We start from the raw sequence: 21,050 nt of genomic DNA on the forward strand, positions 1-21,050 counted from the left end.
AATGTATCCTGAAGACAAAGTAGGATTCTCAAAATTTGCTTCTCTTTGACCCAAACAGTGTATATATCATCAGGAACACGTACCATGTGTGTGTGCATTTACCACCAAAACGTTAAATTGCTTCTAAATTCCATTTCTATTAATTAAAATAATAATATTTGATATAAATAACCGAGCCTGTATGCTTCCTCTGTGTGAAAAATGCCCCACCAGCTCATTGCTTCAGACCCACTTAGAAAATGGAAGACTATGATCCTGATGAGATGGTTCATTACAGTCAATGGGTATCAGCTGATAGAATGACTTTAAGTGTTCAAATGACTTCTCTATCAGGATTCTGTGACAAAATTGAAAAACTTACTCCAGACTCTCTTATTTCTCAATCTCAATCTGATTATCTGAAGATGGAGAAGAAAACACTTGATGAAGGATCAGTGTTCATTCTAATGGATTTCAGTGAAAATCTCAATTTTGTTGTTCAAGATGAAGCACAAGGGTACCATTGGAACAATGGCTGCTGCACTCTTCACACTGTCCATATATATTACAAAAAGGACAAACAGTTGCATGCAAAAAGTATTTGTATCGTTTCTGATGATCTAGAACATGATGTTGCCTTGGTGTACCAGACTCAGAAGACTGTATTGAATTTTTTAAAGTGTGAATTTCCAGAAATTCATCTTGCGTATGTTGAATATTTCACTGATGGTCATGCTTCACAATATAAATATTGTAAGAATTTCAGAAATATCTGCTAAAATGAACACAACTTCAACATAAAGTACACCTGGCCCTTTTTTGCTATCAGCCATGGCAAACCTCCCTATGTTGGTATTGGTGGCACTGTTAAAAGACTTTTCACAAAAACAAGTTTGCAAAGAGTTTATAAAGATCAAATACTTACAGCTTCACAGGTACTTGAATTCTGTCACGAGAACCTGCAAGGCATTTCAGTTCTCTCTGTTTCAAAAGATGAAATGGTACAAGTCAACATTATCTTTCTCAGCACTTCACAAGTGCAAAAACGATTCCTGGAACACGATCTATGCATCACATTGTACCAATATCACCAACCAAGACTGGAGCAAAAAGGCTGAGCTGTGATACGGATTTTAGTATCGTGCATGATTTCTCAGATGTACTTCCACCATTAATTCCAGAATGCAATGTGCAGCGCAACTGCTATGTTGCATGTGCATATGACTCTTCTTGGTACTTGGGATTGTTGAAAAGGTGAATTGTGAAGAAGAAGATGTTACAGTACGGTTCATGCATCCTCAATGACCATCCCTATATTTCTATTGGCTTGATAATGATGTCTGTGATGTTTCTTTCTCTCATATTCCGTGTGAAGTTTATATCACCACAGCAACAGTCTATACTTATTCTCTGAGAAAAAAGTCCTCAAAGTTGGTGGAAGAGTGACTCATTTTTGGTGTGGTGAATCTTTATTATTTGTAGATCACTTTCTAATTTTTCCAGTGTTTTCCAGAGGGCGGCAATTGTCCAAAATATTTTTTCTAATTTAACAATAAAATAAAATAAAATAAATTTATAAAAATTTAATTCTAACATGTTTTCAGAAATACATGTCCAAAAGGATATTCAGGGGGAAAAAAACTGTCAGCATAACATTTTTTGTTTAAAAACTGCAGCCAATTTTCAAATTTTTACAGTTTGCTTTGAAGTAACGTATTGCATCGAACTTTCAGCAGTTGCTACCAACAGAATGAACATAAAGCAACAAAAATTGACAAAAGTTCATAATATTAGATACAAAAGCAGTAGACAAAATCTCAGTTCACAACTAGATAATGGGTGTCATAGCCTGGATGACTTGACATGGAATGATCCATTGTAATTCTGTCAGAGACAGCAAAGGACCTGGAAGAAGGAGAGAGGATACAGCAAAGAAAGCGTTTCTGAAGAAGAAAAATTTGTTAACATTGAGTACAGATTTAAGTGTCAGGAAGTCTTTTCTAAAAAATTTTGTATGGAGTGTAGCCATGTATGGAAGTGAAACATGGACTGTAAATAGTTTAGACAAGATGAGAAGATAAGCTTTTGAAACGTGGTGTTACAGAAGAATGATGAAGATTAGATTGGTAGATCACATAACTAATGAGGAGGTACTGAATAGAATTGGGTAGAAGAGGAATTTGTGGTGCAACTTGACCAGAAGAAGGGATCGATTGGTAGGACACATTCTGAAGCATCAAGGGATCACCAATTTAGTACTGAAGGGAAGTGTGGAGAGTAAAAATTGTAGAAGGAGACCAAGAGATGAATACAGTAATCAGATTCAGAAAGATGTAGGTTACAGTAGTTACTTGGAGATGAAGATGCTAGTACAGGATAGAGTAGCATGGAGAGCTGCATCAAACAAGTGTCTGGGCTGAAGACCACAACAACAACAATATAAAAGGAAATGCCTGACTGACTGATCAGTGGCCATTCCCAAATGGTCACGTGTTAAAACTTGAAATTTGCGGAGGTTGTTGATCTCATACTCTAGGCATCATTTCGAGAGGGATTTTTCAAAATTCTGCCCCTAAGGAGGGAAAATATGGAATGAAAGGTTTTCTCAAAATACACTCCTGGAAATTGAAATAAGAACACCGTGAATTCATTGTCCCAGGAAGGGGAAACTTTATTGACACATTCCTGGGGTCAGATACATCACATGATCACACTGACAGAACCACAGGCACATAGACACAGGCAACAGAGCATGCACAATGTCGGCACTAGTACAGTGTATATCCACCTTTCACAGCAATGCAGGCTGCTATTCTCCCATGGAGACGATCGTAGAGATGCTGGATGTAGTCCTGTGGAACAGCTTGCCATGCCATTTCCACCTGGCGCCTCAGTTGGACCAGCGTTCGTGCTGGACGTGCAGACCGCGTGAGACGACGCTTCATCCAGTCCCAAACATGCTCAATGGGGGACAGATCCGGAGATCTTGCTGGCCAAGGTAGTTGACTTACACCTTCTAGAGCACGTTGGGTGGCACGGGATACATGCGGATGTGCATTGTCCTGTTGGAAGAGCAAGTTCCCTTGCCGGTCTAGGAATGGTAGAACGATGGGTTCGATGACGGTTTGGATGTACCGTGAACTATTCAGTGTCCCCTCGACGATCACCAGTGGTGTACGGCCAGTGTAGGAGATCGCTCCCCACACCATGATGCCAGGTGTTGGCCCTGTGTGCCTCGGTCGTATGCAGTCCTGATTGTGGCGCTCACCTGCACGGCGCCAAACACGCATACGACCATCATTGGCACCAAGGCAGAAGCGACTCTCATCGCTGAAGACGACACGTCTCCATTCGTCCCTCCATTCACACCTGTCGCGACACCACTGGAGGTGGGCTGCACAATGTTGGGGCGTGAGCGGAAGACGGCCTAACGGTGTGCGGGACCGTAGCCCAGCTTCGTGGAGACGGTTGCGAATGGTCCTCGCCGATACACCAGGAGCAACAGTGTCCCTAATTTGCTGGGAAGTGGCGGTGCGGTCCCCTACGGCACTGCGTAGGATCCTACGGTCTTGGCGTGCATCCGTGCGTTGCTGCGGTCCGGTCCCAGGTCGACGGGCACGTGCACCTTCCGCCGACCACTGGCGACAACATCGATGTACTGTGGAGACCTCACGCCCCACGTGTTGAGCAATTCGGCGGTACGTCCACCCGGCCTCCCGCATACCCACTATATGCCCTCGCTCAAAGTCCATCAACTGCACATACAGTTCAAGTCCACGCTGTCGCGGCATGCTACCAGTGTTAAAGACTGCGATGGAGCTCCGTATGCCACGGCAAACTGGGTGACACTGATGGCGGCGGTGCACAAATGCTGCGCAGCTAGCGCCATTCAACGGCCAACACCACGGTTCCTGGTGTGGCCGCTGTGCCGTGCGTGTGATCATTGCTTGTACAGCCCTCTCGCAGTGTCCGGAGCAAGTATGGTGGGTCTGACACACCGGTGTCAATGTGTTCTTTTTTCCATTTCCAGGAGTGTATATTGCTATTAAGGCAATTTTGAAACAAGAACTATGCAAATTGGTATATGGTTTCTTGGCAGGAAATAAAAGAAAATGCCGCATCAGCATTTTTGGAAATTTAACCACTAAGAGAATAAAATATGGGACAAAAGTTTTTTTTTGTAAATAAATTATTATTTTAATACTACTAAACCTCTCTTAAAGCTACATCTATGAAAACTGATATTTGACTACTTCAATGGAAACAAAAAATACATGTAATTCTTCAGGTTTTCCCAGCAAGGCATTGTCATGTTGAATAATTGGGTTTCTGCCAGTTATTCATATCTTTCCTGCACAATATTTCAACTGTGTGTCTCGGAGTCTTCTTCAGGTGCTGTCTGATACTGATTCCAGTGTGGAACAAGTCCGGTGTTAATGCCTACATTGTGTTAGGTGCTCCCTCTGCGGTCTGCACCGTGTCCGGAATTCTGTCCGCAGTGTGCACCAACCAATAGCAGTGGCTGTAGCATTTCCTTCTGGCCATGGCTGTTCCTAACACTGTGTGCAAACTTTGTGGTTATCATCCATTGTCAATATTGCTGAATTAAGTTCTGAACAACATCCAAGTCATGCTAGACATTTTATTTTTGAACTGTCATCATTTAAGTCCTTCTGTGATTTAGGACGTCCCGTTACCATGGTGTGGCTTGTACTCAATAAATCCTGGGTAGATTTCTAGGTGTATGTGGCAGTAGATGTGACACATTTCCTGTAAGTTAAAAGCTGATGGTTTGTGGGCTCAGAGTTGGCATCCAATAGCATCTAAGATGTGTTCCATTTGGTTCAGATGAGGCAAATTTGGTGACCAAGACAAACATGAGGTCACTATCATGCACCTCAAACCATTGTAGCACAATTCTGGTCTGATGACACAGACGCTTTCCCCCTGGAAGATGTTATGACTGTTTTGGAAGGCATCAAAAGTGAAGGGATGCAGATGGTAATAATGTTCACATAGTCTATAACCATTTTAGTGCCTTAGATTACTACCACATGATCAATGGAAGCCCAGCTGTAAGTCACTCGTAGCATAATATTGCCCCTCCCCCCCCCCCCCCCCCCCCCCTCATCAACCTGCATGTTTCTAGGCCCAAACATCAGTCTGGTGTAACAAGAAATGTGATTCATTGATCCAAGCTACATGCTTTCACTGAACTGCAGTCAAATCTCAATGATGCTATGCTCACTGCACTCACAATTTGCTCTGGCCTAACGACAAGTGCTGGCATGAAGATGAAGAATGCAAGATCAGAGAAGGCTGTGAGACAATGTCAGCCAATAGCCTGCTAACAAGGATGGCACCATGGCAGGAGTGACCTTTAGCCAAAGAGAATATGAGCACCACTCCTGCCAGTCTCACCCGCACAGGAGTAGATCAGGAGGAGAAGACAGACATTAGCAGAGAGGCCTGGATGAGCAGTGATATTAAGAATACCAGTGACTTATGAGTGAGTGTGAATGCTTAACTTACATGGGCATTGTATATAGTGAAGGACACTGACCTGTTTGCATGTTGCCCATCACTTGCGACAACTCGTTGCAAATCCAAAGTTAAGTATTGTCAGTCTTCTTTATTGTAAAAAAAACTATTAATGTGATTTGCTTGAATTGTTGTATAGCTATCCGAGAAGGCAGCATCCTTTAGGCACCCTGTAAGAGACTAGTGGGCAGGACCCCACACAATTTATGATGGGAACACATAGAGGTTAACTGCTTTGGAGCCCCATGTTCAACAGTCAGTGCTGAATGGTATGCTCCAAAACATTTTTGCCTGCACCAGCAGTGCACTATCAGATCTGCCACAAACTACTGCCTATCACACTTCACGGTATGGGCAAGGCTCTGACATTCATATCTTGCTATAAGTCACGGATATCCACCACTTTTCAGCCTACTTGTGGTTTCACTGTCCTTCAGCCACAATAGTGCACAAACAGGTGACCTGCTGTACTGCTTCTGAAATGCTCGTTCCCAGGTGCCAGACCATAACAATATGCCCTCTTTCAAAGTCCATTATGCCAGTGAATTTCCCCATCTGCACTCCATGTCATCACTAGAATGATCTGTCATAGTCTCTGCCTTTCATATATAATTTCCTTATTAGTCATATGCCTCTAACACTACTAGGTGGCATTGTCTCACAGCAGGTAGTGGTCATAATACCTTCCCTCATCAGTGCACCTTTTATAGTTAGATGGTCCCAGTACTGCAGGATCTACAGCTTCAGTATTATCTGTTGCCATTGTCTCTGATATATTTGACCACTTATCCATTGCTAAGATATTTTGGAATATTTTTGGCTCTAGAACAATGAACTTGACACAGTTGACTTGTTCATTTCTGACTTTGTACAGTGAACCAGGGTTGAAACAATGGCCTATGTTTTATATATACTAAATTTCTAAATAGACAAAAATTGTGAGTGAAACTGAATAAGTTTGCTAGATAATTTAATATAACAGATTACATACTGTTTGTATGCAGCAACAGTAAACTTCAATGCGGTTAGTTCACGAATGTGAGTGTTGGAACCTGACAGGCAGCAACTAAACTTTGGGGAGAGTAGAGGCACTAGAATGGCGAAATGTCACAACAAATGAGTTAGAATGATTATCGTTACTGGTGACTATGACTGTATGCAATGATATATGACAAACAAAATGAATGGATGTAACCAATAAAGTTATTAATCTTTTACTGCACAGCAATGTTGACACTGCTGTCAAATGTGAAGGGTAAGATTAAAAATTACAAACAACAGCTTTTTCAGATCATTATACGAACTCGAGAAATGTCCTCACAACAACCAGTGTGAGAAACCGTAATGTACAGAATTGTTTTGAATGTAGCCAGTATTTACAGAACCAGATGATTCTGTTTTCTTGTTTCATTTTGCTGCTGCATGGATCAATGTAGCAGGTAGTGATGGGAGATGTGATGTACTGTTAACTAAATATTTGTAAATGAATGTATTTCTTTTAGATTTAAAAAATTACTGTCAATACAAAAAAATCACATGACTAAAAAGAATGAAAATTTTAAGGAAGTGACTTACTTATACTTTACCATCTCCTGAGAATCCAATAATTCTCTCCCAGTGATTAGCTTCAGAGAGGGATATAATGTGAGACTACACTTTAATATGAAGTTTATGCTACTGCATCACTATTTTATTCATGATTGAAGAAGGTGACATTTTTAAGAAATTGATCTTAACGAAGTCAGTCATAGTTTTTAATGCGTCAGCTATAAAGAAGCAAATCTTTGCTTATCATAATTGTTTTTTAATGATAAAGTTTTTTGCAGCTTATAACTGACACAAGCAGTAGGTACAGACAGTTATGATTCCATTGTTAAGAACTGTTAGAGATCTGATGAAATGGTTTTACTACATATTCATCTACATCTACATTTACATTCATATTGCTCATGTTAATGTAAAGTGCATGGCAGAGGGGACTTCGTTCCAATGTTAGCAATTTTCTGTTGAGGGCAAAACTGTCAAAACATGCCTCCGTACCTGGTGTACGCTCTCCCATCAGTTTTCGTGACACCTACAGAAGAAATATGATACAGGCAGTAGAACTTAAGCGCTATCTTCCTTAAATACCCAGTCTGTAAATTTGCTCACATTGTTTCATGATAAAATCTGCACTTTCTTCCAAGTGGTTCATATCTGAGTTCTCTGAGCATGTTTGTTAAGCTTTCATATGGGTCATACTGACTTTTTACACTCCTACCCACATGAGTCTGATATCGTCTGTTATCTGCTGCTATTCCTACAAGAAAAGGACTCCAAAGGCTAAAACAGTACTCTAGAGTTGTTCTGTAGCATCTTGTATGTGGTGTCCATTACAGAGGCACTGTAATTTTGCAGAGCCCTTCTCACAAAGTTAAGTCATAAGTTGGCCTTTAAATCCAGTCACTGTTGATTTTTAATTGGCTTTTTACTGAGTTCCCACTAATAATGTTAATTCCCAAATCCAAAACTCCCATGGATACAAACTATCTGACCAAAAGTATCTTGGCACCCCTTTATGAAGCAGAATTGACCACTAGATGTCTTGAGAGGCAGGCCTGTCAGTACAGAAGGAGGCAGAGAGTATTGTGTTGTCAGTAGGTAAGCGGCAACAGCAAAATGGGTCAATCTAGATAGCTCAGTGACTCTGAACATGGCCTAGTCAATGGTTGTCACCTGTGTAACAAATCTATCAGGGATATTTCAACCTTTCTAAAGCTGCCCATATTGGTGATGTGCTTGTAAAGTGGAAATGTGGAGGAAAACCACAGCTAAATCAGGATGAGGTAGACACCATATATTGATGGACAGGGACCATCGAGCATTGAAGAGGGTGGTTGTAAAATCACATGAAATCAGAGGAAAAAGTCACTCATGGGATCCAAAGTGCTGCCAGCAGCCCAGCTAGCACGACGACTGTGCACACAGAGTTAAAAAGAATGGGACAGAATGGTCAAGTAGCTTTTCATAAGTCACACATTTCTGTAGTCAAGACAATGCTACGTGACACTTGAGGTGCTACATGAGTGACGCCACTGGGTGGTGGATGACTGAAAATGACTGATATACCCTGTGGCAACACAATGAAAGACTTTTTGTTTACTGAATACCTGAAGATTGTTACCTGCCATCATATATAGTGCCAACAGTGGAGTACAGGGGTGCTCATGTTATGGTGTGGCAGTGTTTCTCATGGTTAGTTGTGTTCCCTTATTGTGCTTAATAAAACTATAAATGTGTAAGTAAGAGTGCCCATATGATAGTTTGTAAGGGGGCTAGACCTGAGTTTATGGAGTATTTTTAATATTTTGGAAGACAAATGGTGACTTGTAAGCAGTCATAAAAAAACATCCAGGTCTGACCCTGTTAAAAACCTGCATGACACGAACTTCTAAATCCTTTTCTTGAGAGACAAACACCTGACTACACTATATTTTTTTCTTTCTTTGATGGCTGCCCTCAGCCCCCCTCCACCCTGCCACAGGGCATGGGTGCCCTTGCGTGGAAGGATAATAACACATTTTAAAGCAGCATGTATAGCGGACAGTAGAGGACAGTTTGGAGACAATGACTTATTGGCATGATTAGACACCCTCCCATAAAACAGTGCCTATGAGGCAATGGTTTGTGAACAATAACATTCCTGAAATGGACTTCCTTGCTCAGAGTCCCAAATGGAACCCTATGGGACACCTTTGGGATAAGTTATAACATTGGCTGTGCTCCAGACCCCAAAAGTGCCCTGAGCATAGTTCAAGCCATCATAAAGGTGTCCAGATACTTTTGATAAGATAGTGAGCTTATCTTATAGACATTTGTTGCCCAGGGCTGCAGGTCAATTGCTTCATAAAGCCAGTGTAGCCACCTTCATCTAAAGCAAAAACATAGCAGCACCATCTTGGACACATACACACAGCAGTCAACTGCCATGACTCTCACCAAGAAAACTGCTGATACGTGTGCTATCACCAAAAAGGTTCCCCATCAGCTGGAGCTGCTGTGACTGGTGGCATCATTCTCATTATGTCAGACAAGCCCTACGTCAGATATACAATAAGTCTTATGTCTCAAACTAAGTATGATGTAAGTTTGTTGTTGATGACTAATAATGTAGATTGTTCAGTGCATTCAAATGACATTCAGAATCCCTCACAAATTGCTGATTCTTGTTGCATGCAAATTGTTTATAATGTTTTGACTGAACCAGTAGAAAAGGGTGGAAAGGACCAAAACCTACAAAAACAAAGATCACTAGAGAAATACCAAAATAAAAATCAGCAGAATGTAATCATGATGCACATCAAGTGATTCCATTTGATCAGGGTATTACAAAACTGTAATCTGATTTTGTCTAGGCAAGGTATTATGAAAGTTATTAATATGTCTTTATTGGTGTTTTAATTAATTAACAGCAAGGAAAACATTATCTTTTAAATGAAACTGGCTGTCAGAATCAAGATATTTTGACCTCCTACTTTTACTGAAATACATCCATTGCTTCCAAAGACTTTTTCTTAATAAGTGTTAAAATTATGATGAACAGTTTTCCGACATCAGGCTTTGTAAGATTAGTTGACACAAGCCCTCCCCCACAAAACCTATTATGTAACTATATATAAAAAGTGGTTCTAACTTCCAATACAGGCCAGTGAAGCTGGCAGTTATTTCTGAAAGACAAACCAAACATGAAAACTTGAAACACACTTAGAAAGCTGATAAAACAATATAAATAAGAAGATTGATAGGGAAAGGGCCAATAATTTCAAGCAATTTTATGGTGAGGCTAAAAGTGTCTGTTATATTACATCAGAAACAACTTTTCATACTAAAAGCTTAGTTTATGACAGATGAATAAGTTTTCATCTGAAGTAATCAAACTGGAATAAACTGACCAGTCACAATTGATCTCACATTTATGAAAAGTGTGGTGAGCTGAATAGAACTGTATCACAATGTGCTACTGATTTTCTGTTTGTTCCATCTCACACTCTTTCATAGTGTTACCTCTAAATATATGAAGGATGTCACAAGCTTTTGAAGTTTATCAGTAGTCTTGCAATCTAACACTATCAACTTTTTTTCTCTTTGTGTCAGATCTTATCTTGCATTTATTCATTACAGCAAATGGAAATTTTATGAATGCCCAGTAAAGATATGTTCCTGTAGACAACATGAAACAGCTGGATAGTGCTGCAGATCCTACTTGCTAAATTGTTTATGTATATTGAGTATATTAACCCTATTACACTTCCTTGGGGAGCTCCTGATGTCACTTTCATTTCTGCCCAACATTCCCTGTCAAATAAAACATACTGGATTCTATTAACCATGAAGTCTTTGAGACATACAAACATCTGTGAAGATAGCAGTAATCAGACACAATATTACACAAAACTTGAGAGTAAAAACTTCTTACTATTGTAAAAAATTAACTTATGTAGATTTTTGACACATCCAGTGAGAAGTGTAACTGAAACTTAAAACAAAGAATGGAAACACCAGTTTGGAATATCAGCATTGTAAAGGAAAGGATAGATTGCTACTCACTGCAAAGATGACACATTGACTTGCAGACAGGCACAATGAAAAAGACTGTTACACTTTTAGCTTTTGGCAAATACCTTCTTCAGAAAAGGAAACACAGACACACACACACACACATTCATTTGGTCTGAGATGCTGTAGATGGCAATCATGTGTGCAGGAGATGTGCTTCCCTGTGTGAATGAATGTGTGTGTGTGTCCTCTTTTGAAGAAGGCTTTGGCTGAAAGCTAAATGAATAACAGTCTTTCTGTTGTGCCTGACTGCAACCCAACAAGTCGTCTTTATGGTGAGTAGCAATTTATCATTTTCCTTATACTGTTAAAATTTAAAATATGTTTTGTAAATCTGTCATCATTATGTGTGCATCATTATGTGCTCATTTTCTGTTGTCAACATTTTGATACCACATTTGAATGCAGACAGTGAGCAGTATTCAGGTCTACAGTATCAGTCATTGCAGCACACAGGATAATTATATTTTCACTAAAGCCAACAATGTGGATCAGTGTTGAACTCCTTTAGTGAATGTAGGAATTCACCTTGTTAACTACATTTCTTATTTGCAAGGAATGTGAGAATAAAGAAAGATTCTGCACGAGCAGTTCTTCCTAAGCCATGCCAATATTTCTAGAGAAGCTTGTTTTTGTCCACGTCTATTATAATATTTGAGCAATAGGTAGATTCTAGTGATATTGGTCTATTTTGGCATCCACTTTTTTATCCTTTTTTGGAAACAGATGTGACGTGTTCTTTTCCTGTCATACAAGACTTTTCAACAGCTAACAAATGAACTAATTCTGTAGTGTATTCAATGAAAATCTCTTAGCAATTTTGTCAGGGCCTGACACATTGTTTGCTTTGAATAATCTTATAATTTGATTTTCAGTATTAGGTGACATTTTGCAATCTCTCTCATCTTTGTCCATGTGAAGTAATCAAAAATTGGTATGAGATAGTATCCTTGTGTTGGAATACGATTTTGAGTCTGTTAATTGATTTTACATGTGACCAGAATTCCTAGGATTTTTTGATAGGTCTTTCACCAGGGCTGACCTTGGGAATTATGTATGCCTCAAACAAAGCCCTTTTTTGGAGGTAATGGTTGCCATTAAATTTCATTTGCCAGTTGCCCTACATACTTTTTTTCAGAGCACAACAGAAGTCTGCATTATTGGATGTGGTAGAAACTTGTAGAGCATACAAGGAGAAATTAAAGTTGCTCTATGTAAATATAGACTAATATTTAATAACATGTTTTGTAAAATCAGAGCAGAAAAAAATATGTTCCTTCATTTCGATTTTGTGGTTCTTCGTTGTTCAATGAAGTGATTTTTGAATCAAGAACTGAGTTATATCAAACTTGTGTTCTAAATAGAATTGAATCCAAAGGCTTGTCTTTTGTGGAAATTGTTCATAGTATGCAAGGGTCCAGGTTCAAGCCCAGATTTGCCCACAATTTTAATCTGTCAGGAAGTTTCTCAGTGGTGCATGTTCCACTGTAGAATGAAAGATTCATTCTGGAAACTGTGATATAGTTTATTTTTCATTAATGTGTAAGTCAGACACTTTTATTTCAGTAGGTGTACAAGTGCAGGTACTGCTCATAAATGGTAATGTCTTTCAGGACAATAAATGATACATATGTCCTTTTGCTATACTTGTTGATTCCATTAACATTTTACAGTACGTCTGTTGCCTTCAGAAATTATAGCATGCATTTCTGTCAGCAGTTAGAAATTCTTCTGAAAAGTCATATAAATATTACAGGAATATCTGAAATATTTAATTCTTTGTCCAGAAAGATACAGTTAACATTCTCACATTTGTTGTATCCCCTGTGAAGCATATTTTTCTCATTGTCCAGCCATATAAATAGACATAAAAACAGTCTATTTTAAACAACATCGGAGGGATCTTATAAGTAAACCTTTCAATTATATAATTAAAAATGTTTCCACATCCATGGTGGCTAATAACATAGACAATAATGAACATTTTCATTTTCAGAATGCAAATGGGTCTCCCTATTAGAATACATCCACTGAATACTGTAAAAAATGTTGTATGCTTTGTGATGTAGACCACATAGAGTAGGGGAAAAGCTATGACTGAGTATGAGCACATTTGTACTAAAAAGGAGTAACACATACAATGGACAAATATAATGCATACATTATTTGTTATAAATTTAAAGGAAAATGAATGTGTATGTTTTGAAGAATTGAAGAGGTAACAGCTGTAGTATCTCTCTCCATAAGTGGCACGCTATGTTGCCCAAAAACTTGCAGGGGTGGAGTAGCTACTTGAATTACATTTTTAATTATAAATACTGAAGGAATGTTTTTTATGTAGTAATGTGATAAAGTTGGTAAATTTCTCTGGATGGAATCAACTGCACTTTCTATTTTCTGATTTGGACTAGTATTCGGCTTTATTATAGTACACAGTAAGTTCTACACACAGGCTAATTTACTTACATTCTCTCAGGCTGCATACAGTCACACATACCAATATATTTTATACATACATATATATACACATATATATTCCACAACCTATAATGCAGGGGTCATTAAATTGTGAAAACCATACTGTTTGTATAAAAAGTATAGTCTTGTCTAACCTCCAGTAAATAATTTTGCATATAAAAATGCATTTACTGGTCTTAAACATAATTTTCTGAGTAACATTCTGTTTACAAGGTTGCAGAATTAATTATTCATTACATTCATATATATATATAAACAATACTCTCTTTTTACAAAACAGATTAAAGCCAGAAATACATGTCATTAGCAGTCACATCTCATTTTCATTTGCAAACAGGAGGGTATGGATGATCTATTCCATATGTTAAAAAAAAGTTTGTAAAAATGATTATCTTACAAAACATTCTAAAGGAGTATAACCTTTAACATTAGCTTTCCCACGTGAAGAAAACAACAGGAATCCTAAAATAAAATAAACTGTCTAAGAATCCTGGCATCTCGAGAGAATTTGCACTGTGAAGGAAAGTGTTCTCTCTGGCTTGATTTATGAGTTGAATAATCTTGTTCATAGTGTTTCCCAATGGGAAACTTTAATAATAAATGTTCATATGAAATGTATAGTGATTTCATGTTTCTGTCTGCTTGGTCATCATTTCTGCGGTTGCTGCACAAGTTGCTTCTCATGTCTTTCTCATTTATAATCTGCATTTTATGGATCACCAATAAAAAAGAAAAAAATATGCAAGTAATTCACTGTGAGATTGTTCCTGACTGACAAGATCTGCAATTATTTAATACACTAACAGTTTTAATAGTTAAAGGTGGAACATCAGGAGATCGAAACTACGTCATCATGGCAGCTGATAAATGCAAATGGTGCATATGACCTCTTCAAAACTAGAAGAAACTGAGAAAAAAATGTGGTGCATCCAAAAGCATTTTCTGAGAAATGGAAGAACTCATTACATCAAACATTGTGCTATTTAGCTGCAGTGAAAACTTCCCACCACTTCTTTAATGACTAAAATTTATATATATTTCCAGCAGTTATTTTGTCTATTTAGTCATTTATAGAATGCAGATCTTCTTCTGCCAGAATTTGCTAAACAGATACAGATGTAATTTTGCAGACCCCATTGGTGCTTTATTATATCACCCAGTGGTGTTTTTATAAATTGGGAAGCAGTACACAATATTGTCAGTTGTTGTAGCAAAATAGCTCTGCTTGGTTAAAATTATATTCATCAAAACTGTTTGTTTCTGAGGAAGGGAAGGCATATACATATATATGCATGGCACTTTTTAACTTTTATTCCAGTAAAAATCACTGGATAAGCCACAATGAAGGTGAATAGATTAGTGAACCTCAAAAGATACTATTTATTTGCATATAGCAATCTCTTACAGTCCTATTGTCACTGATGTGTATACAAAACGAACCTCTTTGGCTACACCCTATTAGGCTATGCCCTATCTGATAAAATTCTGGTGCCTATTCATATGATACAATGCTCTTCATCTCCAGAATCATGATATGAAACACCAACATTACAACTTTTTAATGGTATATTATGAAAACTTTATTGTGGGTAGTATTATTTTAACAGCTTACATCTTAAAGAATGAATGCAGCTTTTGGCTTAGAGTAATGGTGGTAGCCTGTTGACACAGCAACTGTCAGTTACTTAACCTCACCATACAGAATCACTGCTGTAATATAATTTCTAACCACAATACTTGAATGAACAGTGAGGCATGTTATGGAAATACAGAGAACTGCAGATAGGAATTAAGTTAACCTCCAAAACTTCTGTAGTATTATATAGGATATATGCACACAGACCTTTTTTTTAAGAAAATGAACAATGTATGGGGACAATAGTGATTATAGCTTGAAGGAGATTTCCTTGCAAGAATGTTCTTTTTTAAAGCACATTTCTATTGAACAGAGTTGTGTAACACAAATAAGGTAGGATTATGGAGGAATTTGTTTGACATTTAACACTTTTTTGTAAATCCATACAGTAACATATTTCTCACAAGTGTGGAGTTTGGCAGTCTGAAACAGAATAACATACTGATTAGCAAATCATATATTTAACAAGAAAAATAATTCATGATACTTTGTACCTACTTATGGTGTATATGAGGAACTAAGAAATTTTGACTGTTCTTATTATATTTTTAAACCAATATTTTGACAAAACTGCAAATTCTACATGCTTTTGGCAAATCACAGTTCACAAATTATTATTAAAATACATCCTGTGTTTCAGTAATATGTTTGCAACAAAATTTGTATTTAAGTACCCTGTATTTGCTACAGGATCATTTTTATTTTGTTTCCTGTTGTGTCTCTCATTACACTTTAAGTTCCTATTTGTTTTTCCCTTCTTTGCACCAAACACAAGTTCATTAGAAAGGAATTCTGTTCTAAAAGTTATCAAATTTTGTTGAACTTGAACAGTTGTGCTCATATGCTCTGTTTCAGATAGAGGAAATATCCCAGCCCCTTCTCTGTCTCAAATAGTGTTAGCACTTATTTTTGTTTTTCTTTTGGAATGAGGTATACTCATACTCAAATGTGGATACAAAGAACATACTGTAATTCATAACTTTTAGCCCATAACTGGTGTTATTATTATTATTATTATTACTGAGTTAGGAATTTCCAATCATTAGCGATAAAAGAATCTACGGTACCAAGATTGTGCCGCCATGCAACAGTTAACATTTAGAAAGTACTGGTTAACAAATACTGTAATACTGAGTCAACGTATGAAAATGTTGACTGGCAACACTACTGAATTAGAAGAAACTGGAGTGGTGGATATTGAATATCAGATTTTAGATAGAGAATGGTCAGTGCCGAACTAAGGTCCAAGCTACACAAGTGGCCACTTGGAATGCCATGCTGAGAAGGGCACCTGAGTCAAAATCATTACAAACTGGACAAAGCTCCAGGGTCTGAGGGAACCCATAACAGATTCTGTACTGAAGTTGTGACTGGGTTAGCCCCTCTTCTAACTATAATCTATTGTAGACCCCACAAACAGAAAACTGTAGCCAGTAGTTGGAAGAAAGCACAGGACTCATCTGTATGCACACAAATTCCACAGAACTACTGTCCAATATCCTTGAGATTGATTTGTTGTGGGAACTTAGAACATATTCTAAGGTCAAACATAATGAGATATCTTGAACTGAATGATCTCCTCCTAGTAAGGATTCCAGAAACATTGGTCATGTGAAAACTAACTCATATTTTTCTCACAAAATATACTAAAAGCTTCGGCTCAAGGTAGTCCAGTAGATGCAGTATTTTTTGATTTCTGAAAAGTAACTGACTCTGTACCACACCTACACTTATTGTCCAAAGTTCAATGATACGGGGTATCAAGTGAAATTTGTGACTGGACTGAGAATGTTTTGGTAGGGAGGACACAGCATGTTGCCTTAGATGGTGGGTCATCACCAGATGTAGAAGTAACCTCATGTGTGCCCCAAGGAAGTGTGTTGAGACCCTTACTGTTCATGTTGTATATTAACTACCTAGCAGACAATATTAACAGTAATCTCAGACTTTTTGTAGAGGATGCAGTTATTTATAATGAAGTACTGTCTAAAAGAAGCTGCATAAATATTCAGTCAGATCTTGGTAAGTTTTCAAAGTGGTGCAAAGATTGGCAACTTGCTTTAAATGCTCAGAAATATAAAACTGTGCACATCACAAAACAAAAAAAAAAAAAAAAACATAGTATCGTTTGACTATAATATCGATGACAGCTGGAATTGGCCAACTCATACAAATACCTGGGTGTAACATTTTGTAGGGATATGAAATGGAATGAGCACATAGGCTCAACTGCGGGTAAACCAGGTGGCAGACTTCAGTTTATTGGTAGAATCCTGGGAAATTCAGTCTACAAAGGAAATTGTTTAAAAATCATTCATGTGACCCATACTAGAATATTACTTAAGTGTGTGGGACCCATACCAAATAGAACAAACAGGGGATAATAAATATATACGGGAAGGGCAATGTAAATCGTCAAAGATTTTTTTGAGCCATGGGAGTGTCACAGAGATGCTGAAGAAACTGAATTGGCAGACTCTTGAAGAGAGGTGTAAAAGTCTACTAACAAAGTTCCGAGAACCAGACTTAAATGACTCTAGGAATATACTACAGCTCCCTACATATCACTCACATATGGATCATGAGATTAGAATAATTACAGAACACACAGAGGCACTCACTCATTCTTCCCACACCCCATATGTGAATGGAACGGAAAGAAACCCTACTAGCTGGTACAATGGGATGTACCTTCTGCCATACACATTGTAGTGGTTTGCAGAGTATGGATGTAGATGTAAAGATGATCCTAGTGCAGAATTTGTATACAGGGTGTATCAATAGAGCACACAAATGTCAGCGATACAAAATGAAGTATCCTAAGGAAGTGTCAAACAAATGTACGACAGAAATTTCAATTAGTTTGTGGTATGAAAAGTTACCATATCAAAGTGTGGAATATGTCAAAGACATACTAAACAGAATTGGCATGACCATATTTACGACTAGAAGAGTTAAGTATGTGGTGGCTGTATCTATGGCAAACAACATCGCAAATCTAACTGAACAAACACAAGGATAGCTGAGAATACACTCAATATAATTAATGTTGAGTTGTGTGAAATGAATATTTGTCATTAGGGGAACAAGACATATTTAATTGTTCAAAGATTATTTTCCACATTTCAAATATATTTACTTTCTGAAGATTAAAGACAAAACTGTTTAAAAATTAGAAACTTCCATGAAAATAGTTGAAAATAAATATGGGAAGAAACTGGAGATTTCAAAGTCAGGTGATGGTACCCAAATCATGAATACTCATCCTAAAATACAAGATGAACCTAAGAGTTTTTCACATGAAGATGAACACACATACATTTCAACAAAGCGGAACAACTGAAGGAGACTCCACACAGTTTTCAAGTCAGCATGGTCAACAACATATGCAGGAAACATGAATAAAAATCTGTGGGTCAAAATAACAAGTTTGCTATCTTCACACTAAAACAAACTGATGTGTGTTCAGTAAAAGGAAAAAGTCACACTGTAATATCACCTGGACATAAAATGGAACTTTCAAAATTGAGAAGTTCTGGGGGTGAATGCATTATTCTAATTGAAGATCGCTAATGAAGAAAGGCCAGAAAGAAATCAAAGAAAAGAATCTTTGTCTTATATTATTTGGATTTACCCTCTTACAGAGGCTACCTACTTCATGAAAAAGACATTTTGGCCTCTGATAACGACATTTTTTGAGTAAAAAAAAAAAAAAATCAGTAATAAAGAAGAACTACTGAAGTTAAGATTTTTGCAAGGAAAAGATGAAGGAAACCAGAAGTCTGATGATTCACTTCATGATGTCTCAAAACACAGTAGCATAGATCAGATAACTTAGATAGAGTCTCACCACTCAAATTATATCTTTGAAACCTTGGGATACCTAACAGATTTGCAGGCTACAACATGAATCTTGTACAACATAGTAATAACACAAACTTTGTATGATAGAAAAAGCTGAAGACATTCTGTTTCAGTTATCCTGAAAGTAAAAAAAAAAAACTAACATAAAGTATACTCTGATAAATACAAAACTGAAAACTTGGAGTACTGAAGAACTTCCACAGAATGTAAAACTTTTAAGCTGTTGTTGGGTTCTGCATTGAAAGCAAGATGGATCCTTTAAAGCTGGATTAGTTGCAAGAGGTTCCGAGCAGGAGGAAGGAATACGCTATTCATAAATTTTTACTTCCGTGATGCACTGCAAATTGATTAGACTGCTTCTTCTTAATCTTACAGCTACGAAAATAAAGAACATAATATTTTATGTTAAGACAGCATTCTTATAAAGTGATCTGCAGGAAGAGTTTACATGAATCAAGCTGAAGGATGCAATGATGGTATAAACAGATTTTGTAAATTGCAGAAAATTATATATCACCAGAAAAAAACTGCAGAGATTTAGAACACGAGATTTTCAAATTTTCTTATAACATTTGAATATGTAAATCCAGGTGACAATCACTGTATCTATTACAATGGATACAAAGCATCATTATAACATTGCTTGGTGAGGATGAACTAATTATTGGAAAAAAGACAGACAGCATTAGGGAAGTTGTGAAAAAGTGGTGCCAAAAGTTTGAAATAACATTTGACTGTATGTTTTGGAATCAAATGTCCTATTTTGGAATGAAAATTAAAGTAATTTCACAGAGAATTTTTTAAATCAAACTATATTTATAGAGAATGTCCTGGGATGTTTCCACCTTAATAACTTCAATCCAGTAGTTATACCTATGGAACATGGAATTGTGACAGAAAATAAAATTTTGTGAATGATGAGGCACTGGACGCAAAAGAATACTGCTAATAAGCTATCAGCAGTCTATTGTACCTTGCAATAATATTTCACCAGGAGATCAGTTTTACTATTACTTGCTTAAACAGAGTTTGTAATAAACCAATGGTGAGTCACTGGAAAACAGTGTGACACATTTTTCATAAACTCTAATGTCTGCTGTATTCTTTAGATTAGATTAGATTTACTTTAATTCCAATTGATCCGTAGTGAGGAGGTCCTCCAGGATGTGGAACATGTCAGAAAAACAACAATACATGACAAATATTTACAACTAAAACAAATAAGCTAATGTACCATTCCACAGGTCCCAAGTGGAATGATAGTCATTTTTTAATGAACACTATATGAAAGTCATTTTACAAATACTAATGCACTGAATTTAAATTAAAAAAAGTTTTTTATTTATTGATAAGGTAATAAACATGTAATACAACAACTATAATACTTATTTACAATGAACACATTACTGCACTGAAATGGTGCAGAAGTTAGATTGTACTTACACACACCCACACACACACACACACACACACACACACACATACACACACACACACACACACACACACAGATTTACAATATTACTGCACTGAAATTGCGCAGAAGTTATATATATATATATATATATATATATATATATATATATATATATATATATATATATATATATATATATATATATAAAAAGAAAGATGATGAGACTTACCCAACAAAAGCGCTGGCAGGTCGATAGACACACAAATAAACACAAACATACACACAAAACTCTAGCTTTCGCAACCAATGGTTGCCTCGTCAGGAAAGAGGGAAGGAGAAGGAAAGACAAAAGGATTGGGTTTTAAGGGAGAGGGTAAGGAGTCATTCCAATCCCGGGAGCGGAAAGACTTACCTTAGGGGGAAAAAAGGACAGGTTTACACTCGCACACACACACATATCTATCCACACATACACAGACACAAGCAGACATTTGTAAAGGCAAAGAGTTTGGGCCAAACTCTTTGCCTTTACAAATGTCT

The 21,050-nt window shown here is 37.3% G+C and overlaps 1 protein-coding gene across 4 annotated transcripts in view; it reads right to left on the reverse strand.

Annotated features, from left to right (window-relative positions):
* Nucleotides 1-12,619: 12,619 nt before the first annotated feature.
* Nucleotides 12,620-21,050, reverse strand: part of LOC126091949 (synaptotagmin 1-like) — a 1,108,877-nt gene continuing 1,100,446 nt past the window's right edge. For all 4 annotated transcript variants that reach the window (XM_049907282.1, XM_049907285.1, XM_049907284.1 and 1 more), the window contains one exon: nt 12,620-15,652. The gene's annotated coding sequence lies outside the window, so the exon portion shown is untranslated. The remainder of the gene's footprint in view (nt 15,653-21,050) is intronic.

This window comes from Schistocerca cancellata, chromosome 7, assembly GCF_023864275.1.
Source record: "Schistocerca cancellata isolate TAMUIC-IGC-003103 chromosome 7, iqSchCanc2.1, whole genome shotgun sequence".
In the NCBI taxonomy this organism is placed as follows: domain Eukaryota; kingdom Metazoa; phylum Arthropoda; class Insecta; order Orthoptera; family Acrididae; genus Schistocerca; species Schistocerca cancellata.